Source organism: Bidens hawaiensis, unplaced genomic scaffold, assembly GCF_021521415.1.
Source record: "Bidens hawaiensis isolate Kalapana, Puna unplaced genomic scaffold, B.hawaiensis_p1.1 tig00004007_1, whole genome shotgun sequence".
Taxonomy (NCBI): Eukaryota; Viridiplantae; Streptophyta; class Magnoliopsida; order Asterales; family Asteraceae; genus Bidens; species Bidens hawaiensis.
In genome coordinates this window covers 227,485-235,428 of record NW_027491235.1, presented here as the reverse complement: position 1 = coordinate 235,428, position 7,944 = coordinate 227,485, and positions in this window count along the sequence as shown.

Below are 7,944 nucleotides of genomic sequence, written 5' to 3'. Positions count from 1 at the left end.
TCATTTTCTTCAACCCAGATATCTCAGTGGTGTACCTTTTCTGAGCTCTAAAACTACTTACACAGTCATCTTCTAAACTTTTCATCCTTTCTTTACAGATCTGCTCATTAGCCTCATACCCATTGATGATACTTTGTTTCCTAAAACACTCACTTTACAACTTGCCTACTTTTGTTTTCAAATCATTCATAATTTCATTCAAATCAACAGTAGGAGCAGAGTGTACCTGAGATGATGATCCAGCTTCTTTCTCCATCAAGGCCATAAATGCCACATTTTCTCTCTTGATGTCATCTGAAATATCTTCTTCATGATTGCTCCAGTAAAAATTACACTCATGTTGTGTAGTTACAGCCACATTTCCCTGATTTTTGGATTGATTTTGGTTGGATGGGACTGAGTTGTTTGGTAAAGTTTGAAGGTTTTGGTTGTTATTTCTTTTGAAAACCTTGATTATGTGGCACAACTTGATGATTATTATTCATTTGAGGCTGAAAATTGTTGAAGTTGGGATTATATGAGTTGAAGTTGGTGTTGTTGGGATTGCTGGTTCTCTGCTGGTTCTGTTGATATTGATGCTGTTGGTTTCTTGGCTGGTTTTGGAATTGGTTCATTTGATAGTTTCTTGACATGTTACATTCTCTGGCAAAATGACTAGGCTGTTGGCAGTAATAGCAAATGGATTTTGACTTATCAAAACCAATTCTTTCATTTGGCCCTGATAGAAGTGATCTACCAGTCCGGTTGTACAGCCTCTTGCTTCTAAGAGCCAACATGGCTGCTTGCCATTTCAAATCCATGTCCTCCAAATCATCAGCATCTAGCTGCTCAAGGTCTTCCTGGATGACACTGGTATGAATCAGATTCTTTGCTACAAAAGCATTGTATGATTCTATTAACATGGAGAACAAAGCCTATGTTTCAATTCCTTGGCCATTTCCACTACCAGTGTAAGGTGTATGTCCACTTGCTATTGAGGCAGAATCAGTATCATCAATTAGTTGGACATTGAACCATTGATGGTTCCATGGTGACTTGTACTCCAATAAACAAAAGATTTGGTTGTATCAACACCATGCTCAACTGGTTCCTCTATGATGGGAATCTGTTGTTGGTTTATGGTTGACAAGTTTCCCATAGGTGCAATGAGAGTGTTGGTGACCTGGAAACTTGGCTTCTCTTTTTTGATCATCTCATTTTCAATCATTTCATTTTCTGCAGCCTGGAGGAAGCACACTACATCATCCACTTTCAAATCATTGAAATTGGACTTTTGCAGGATGAATTTGCAGGTAGTGTACCATTACTTCGGCATTGAGTTGAGCAGCTTGGTATTCAAATCAAAGTCAGTCATTATATAGTCAGTCGTTCTTAGCTCATTCACAATTGCTAGAAATATTTCTAGAATTGACTTCAATCTCTCCCCATCCTTGTACTTAAATCTCTCTAACTGTTGCATGAGCCTTTGCTTTTTGATGTTCTTCAACTCAGTGCTTCCTTCAACCATTTCAAGGATTGCATCATACATAACCTTCGCTGTGGTGTGATGTGCGACCTTGGTCAATATTTCCCATGACAGTCCTTGCTTTATCATGGCAAAGGCCCTGTCATCTACTTTCCTCATGTCAGGCCCCTCGATTTCAGCTGAATCTTAGTCAATCATGTCATAACTCACACAGATTAATATGTTGACAAGAAAGTTAATGACGGGTTGCTATATTTAGAAAGATATCCGTTTGTTAAAGGCGGAATCAATAACAAACATACGTTTGCAAAGAATAATCAATGGTAGAAAGCACACACAGGATTCACTCAAAAGATTTCCATCTATATAATTTTCATCATACAAAGTGGATAATCGATTTAGGGTTTTTAGGAATCCTAGGACAGCATTCACTTTCGAGAAATATTTTTTCTTATCCAAAAAGTGTAAAGGCTCAAAATCCATGTCCTCTCTCTTTTGTTGGCGTGCCCTAAACATTGTATTTATAGGCCTGCCAACCTAGGACAGCTGCATTCCTTCTAGAAACCCTAAATACAATCGTACATATTCAAATTACATATTCAAAATTAACTAAATGTAAAACAAGTCTTCCGGGTAGGTTTTTCATAAATCTTCATTTTCCGAGTACGCTGTGTACTCTGCCATCCTTCATGACTTGGTAACATAGAAGTGTGCTCGGGATCAGTTTCCGGGTAGACTTTGCTTGAAGAGTATTTCACCAAGTAAAATACTCACTGAGTAGACTTCAGTCTTGTTGACTTTGCCAGACTTTGCCCGACAACTCTTTACGAGCAACCTTGTTCTTCAATGATCCATTTCAGCTCTTTGCTATAAAATAACTTATTAGCAAAGTGTACTCGGGAGTACTGTTCTTTGCTTGTGCTGAACCTTGCCTGATATTACTTAGAGATATTCCTTTAAATTATCAAGCATACTTGGATCATACTTATTACTAAACACCTTGCCCGGTCTTCCAATCACTTGGCTTCTTGGACTTGGTCAACCAAACCTTACTCGGAAGAGTAAAATACTTGGTTCCGAAGAACAGACTTGCTTGATAAAGTGAACCTTGCCCGGATTTACATAAACTAGTGTACCTTACCTGACAATGCACTAATTTGCAAACCCTACTCGGATATCCACTAAAGAAGACTACTTGAAGATAACCTTGCCCGATAGACAAAATATCGTACCCGGCCAAGTAAAACCTTGCTCGGATGTCTAAGGTGTGCCCGGATCCATATACTTCATTCTGGTCAAATCTTCCATATACTTCATTCTGGTCAAATCTTTGACTCAACAATCTCCCCCTTAGGTCAATTGTTTGACTCAACAATCTCCCCCTAGATTGGAACACCTCAGCTGACCCAAAACATTTCTATGGTTACTTACACTCAGCAAAAATACACATCAAATCAAAAATCAAAATTGCATATTCAAATAACATAAGCAAAATTACATAATCAGAAAGTTGTCCGAAGACATTACAAAACAAAGCCTATTCTATTGATCTTGTCTCTTTCTTGCATTATGAATGGCTTGTCTTCGATTGATTATCTCTGAAGCAGCTTTCATCTTGAAAATATTAAGGGCTTGGTAGTGAGTGTGACTTTCTGGTATAGCCAAGTCCCTTATATCCATTAGATCTTCATTGTGCAGGCATGTCAAGTCTTCATCCCTTTTAATGATCCCCAGAATTTTTCCATCCGAATTCCTTAGCACAAAATGATTATCATTCTCTTTGAATTCAATGTCATCTATAATCCCATTTTTCTGTACTGTGTAATTTGGGTGTCTCATTCTTCTTCCCATACTTATACATGTATTCAAGTTGGACAATGGATTCTCATCTCTGAAGGTCATCTGAAAGTCTCTTTCAGCTATGTCAATTCTTTTCAGCTTTGCAGTCCTTTTTGACTTGTGAGACTGAATCAACCTCCAGCTCCTCTTTTCTTTTAAGAACTTGAACCCTTTTCCAACTTCTTCCCACAAAAATTTTGACAGATCATTCATCTGTCTACCTGCCAATCTGCTTCTATTTCTGTAATCATACAATCTGAGAGTGGCCATCCTTCTCAATTGTTCTTCATTGAATTCATAGGAGTCACTATTAGTTGGTGGTGTCGTAGGTGGTGATGTGGTGAAATGTTCATAATCAGGTTGGTCTTGGTTTGAAGTGTAGGATTGAAATATGGATGGTGGTGTTTGTGGTGGTGGGTATGTATGTTTAGATGTTTCTGGTTGGCTTAAGGTTAGGATTTGTGGTTGTGTGTGAGTGATCTGGTGTGGTGGAGTTTGTGGTGGTGATGGAATAATTGGTTGTTCATTGTGCTCAAGTTGCTCCCCCTGAATAGGTGCAACAACTTCAATATTCACTTCGTATCCTCCTTCATCTCCATTACCATCTCCATCATCAGAGTTTCCATCATCATCACTATTATCCTCTCCTCCTTTCTCATCTGAAATTAACTCGGGTACTGGCATCACTTGCAAGTCATGGTCCAATAACCATGGCAATATGTCAAAATCCACTAACGGAGTTTTACCGTCAGAGGGTGTGAACTAACAGGATCGGATTCATTAGTTATAATCAAACCATAAAACAAAGTTTCAAAACCATGAAAACGTTTACGAGTATTTAAATGTGGAAGTGTAAAAATCATAAAAAAAAATGTTGCGTCACGCAGGACGACTTAAACCCAATGATAACAGTTTTAAAATAGTTTGCATAACAAAAGCGTTTTCAAGCAACGCATGATCCTATACCGCGCGCCCGCCTTGGCTACCTGAGAACAACATACTAAAAGTGTCAACACGGGGTTGGTGAGTTCACAAGCTTATATCAATAAAGCGTTACGTTTGCGTTCAGCGTTTTGCGTGTAGCGTTCAGCGTTTTGCGTTTAGCGTTCAGCGTTTTGCGTTACCAGATAGTGTTATGTCAATTATATATCTATAGGTAGCTAGCCTATAAAACAAGTATTACTAAGTGTTCGACACCGAAGCTGACTGTTTATCATTTGCCTTGCCACCAGGTCTATCCCGACCATGGTATTTGTTTAGCCAAGATTACACCCACTCGACCTCCAGTCGAGTTTAGCGTTGGGTGGGGTTTGTCAAACCCAGTAGTACTACTCAACAATGACTCGCTATTATCCAATATTAAACGGTTCGATGTGAATGAAGGACTTTAGTTATTGCGTTTGCCACTTAGTCTTTACAAGTGATATATAATTTATATTAACAAAATCTTAAATGCGTTTTCGGAGTATGTTATCTCCCCAAGTGAAAAGCGTTTGAAAATAGTTTAGAGGGGTAAGTGAACTCACTGTTTGCGAAGAATTCCCAAAATAAATCACCAAAGGATGCGCGTCACAGAAAAACTCTCTCTAGCTTTCTAAAACAACAAAGAGATTTTTCTATCCATCCTGGCTCAGATAAAATGTATCATGACTTAAAGGCGCTTTACTGGTGGCCAAACATGAAAGCCGACATTGCCATCTACGTGAGCAAATGCTTGACTTGTGCTAGAGTCAAAATAGAATACCAGAAACCATCTGGTTTGCTGCAACAACCGGAACTTCCAATGTGAAATGGGAACACATCTCAATGGATTTTATCACGGGTTTACCTAAGACACCGACGGGATGCGATACCATCTGGGTGATCGTTGACCGGTTGACTAAGTCGGCACACTTTTTAGCGATTAAGGAATAGGACAAAATGGAAAGACTGACTCGCGTCTACATGAAGGAAGTAGTGTCTAGACACGGAGTGCCTGTCTCAATTATTTCTGATCGAGATTCCCGTTTCACTTCGCACTTTTGGAAGTCGCTATAGAGTGCCCTAGGCACACTCCTTGATATGAGCACAGCATACCATCCAAAGTGAACGAACTATTCAGACCTTATAGGACATGTTGCGTGCATGTGTATTGGATTTCGGAAAAAGTTGGGAACCTCACTTACCTTTGGTAGAGTTTTCGTATAATAACAGCTACCACACAAGTATTAAAGCAGCGCCGTTTGAAGTACTGTACGGACGGAAGTGTCGATCACCTCTCTGCTGGGCAGAGGTGGGTGACAGCCAAATCACTGGTCCAGAACTGGTACTCGAAACTTCGAAAAAGATTGTTCAAATCCGAAACCGTATGGTAGCAGCACGAGATCGCCAAAAGAGTTACACTGACAAGCACCGAAAACCTCTCGAATTTCAAGTGAACGATCAAGTGTTACTCAAAGTCTCACCTTGGAAAGGTGTGGTTCGCTTTGGAAAGCGAAAAAACTCAACCCCCGATATGTTGGTCCTTACCGGATAACGCGTTCCGTTATCCGGTAAGGACCAACATATCGGGAGTTGAGTTTGTTTCGCTTTCCAAAGCGAACCACACCTTTCCAAGGTGAGACTTTGAGTAACACTTGATCGTTCACTTGAAATTCGAGAGGTTTTCGGTGCTTGTCAGCGTAACTCTTTTGGCTATCTCGTGCTTCTGCCATGCGGTTTCGGATTTGAACAATCTTTTTCGAAGTTTCGAGTACCAGTTCTGGACCAGTGATTTGGCTGTCACCCACCTCTGCCCAGCAGAGAGGTGATCGACACTTCCGTCCGTACAGTACTTCAAATGGCGCTGCTTTAATACTTGCGTGGTAGCTGTTATTATACGAAAACTCTACCAAAGGTAAGTGAGGTTCCCAACTTTTTCCGAAATCCGATACACATGCACGCAACATGTCCTCTAAGGTCTGAATAGTTCGTTCACTTTGCCCATCCGTCTGAGGATGGTATGCTGTGCTCATATCAAGGAGTGTGCCTAGGGCACTCTATAGCGACTTCCAAAAGTGCGAAGTGAAACGGGAATCTCGATCAGAAATAATTGAGACAGGCACTCCGTGTCTAGACACTACTTCCTTCATGTAGACGCGAGTCAGTCTTTCCATTTTGTCCGATTCCTTAATCGCTAAAAAGTGTGCCGACTTAGTCAACCGGTCAACGATCACCCAGATGGTATCGCATCCCGTCGGTGTCTTAGGTAAACCCGTGATAAAATCCATTGAGATGTGTTCCCATTTCCACATTGGAAGTTCCGGTTGTTGCAGCAAACCAGATGGTTTCTGGTATTCTATTTTGACTCTGGCACAAGTCAAGCATTTGCTCACATAGATGGCAATGTCGGCTTTCATGTTTGGCCACCAGTAAAGCGCCTTTAAGTCATGGTACATTTTATCTGAGCCAGGATGGATAGAATATCGGGACTTGTGTGCTTCGTCCATCACCAGAGTTCTCAACTCTCCGTACCGTGGAACCCAAATCCGGTTCTCAAAATATCGGACCCCGTCCGATTTGGTTTCAAGTTTCCTGTTCATGCCCCGCATGATTCATACCAACTTACCCGATCAATTCGCGATACCAATCTGTCACACCCTCAAAATCCACTAACAGAGTTTTACCGTCAGAGGGTGTGAACTAACAGGATCGGATTCATTAATTATATTCAAACCATAAAACAAAGTTTCAAAACCATGAAAACGTTTACGAGTATTTAAATGCGGAAGCGTAAAAACCATAAAAAAAATGTTGCGTCACGTAGGACGACTTAAACCCAATGATAGCAGTTTTAAAATAGTTTTCATAACAAAAGCGTTTTCAAGCAATGCATGATCCTATACCGCACGGCCGCCTCTTCTACCTGAGAATAACATACTAAAGGTGTCAACACGGGGTTGGTGAGTTCACAAGCTTATATCAATAAAGCGTTACGTTTGCGTTCAGCGTTTTGCGTCTAGCGTTCAGCGTTTTGCGTTTAGCGTTCAGCGTTTTGCGTTACCAGATAGTGTTATGTCAATTATATATCTATAGGTAGCTATCCTATAAAACAAGTATTACTAAGTGTTCGACACCGAAGCTGACTGTTTATCATTTGCCTTGCCACCAGGTCTATCCCGACCATGGTATGTGATTAACCAAGATTACACCCACTCGACCTCCAGTCGAGTTTAGCGTTGGGTGGGGTTTGTCAAACCCAGTAGTACTACTCAACAATGACTCGCTATTATCCAATATTAAACGGTTCGATGTGAATGAAGGATTTAGTTATTGCGTTTGCCACTTAGTCTTTACAAGTGATATATAATTTATATTAACAAAATCTTAAATGCGTTTTCGGAGTATGTTATCTCCCCAAGTGAAAAGCGTTTGAAATTAGTTTAGAGGGGTAAGTGAACTCACTGTTTGTAAAGAATTCCCAAAATAAATCACCAAAGGATGCGCGTCACAGAAAAACCCTCTCTAGCATTCTAAAACAATAAAGAGATTTTTCTAAGTGTCGGAACTATTATCGAGTCTCTAGACTCGGCACATAATACCTATGCACACAATGTGTTTCGTGTTTCGTTTGTGAATAGCGCGTGACTTTAACAAGTACATTCGTGATACATTACATGTGT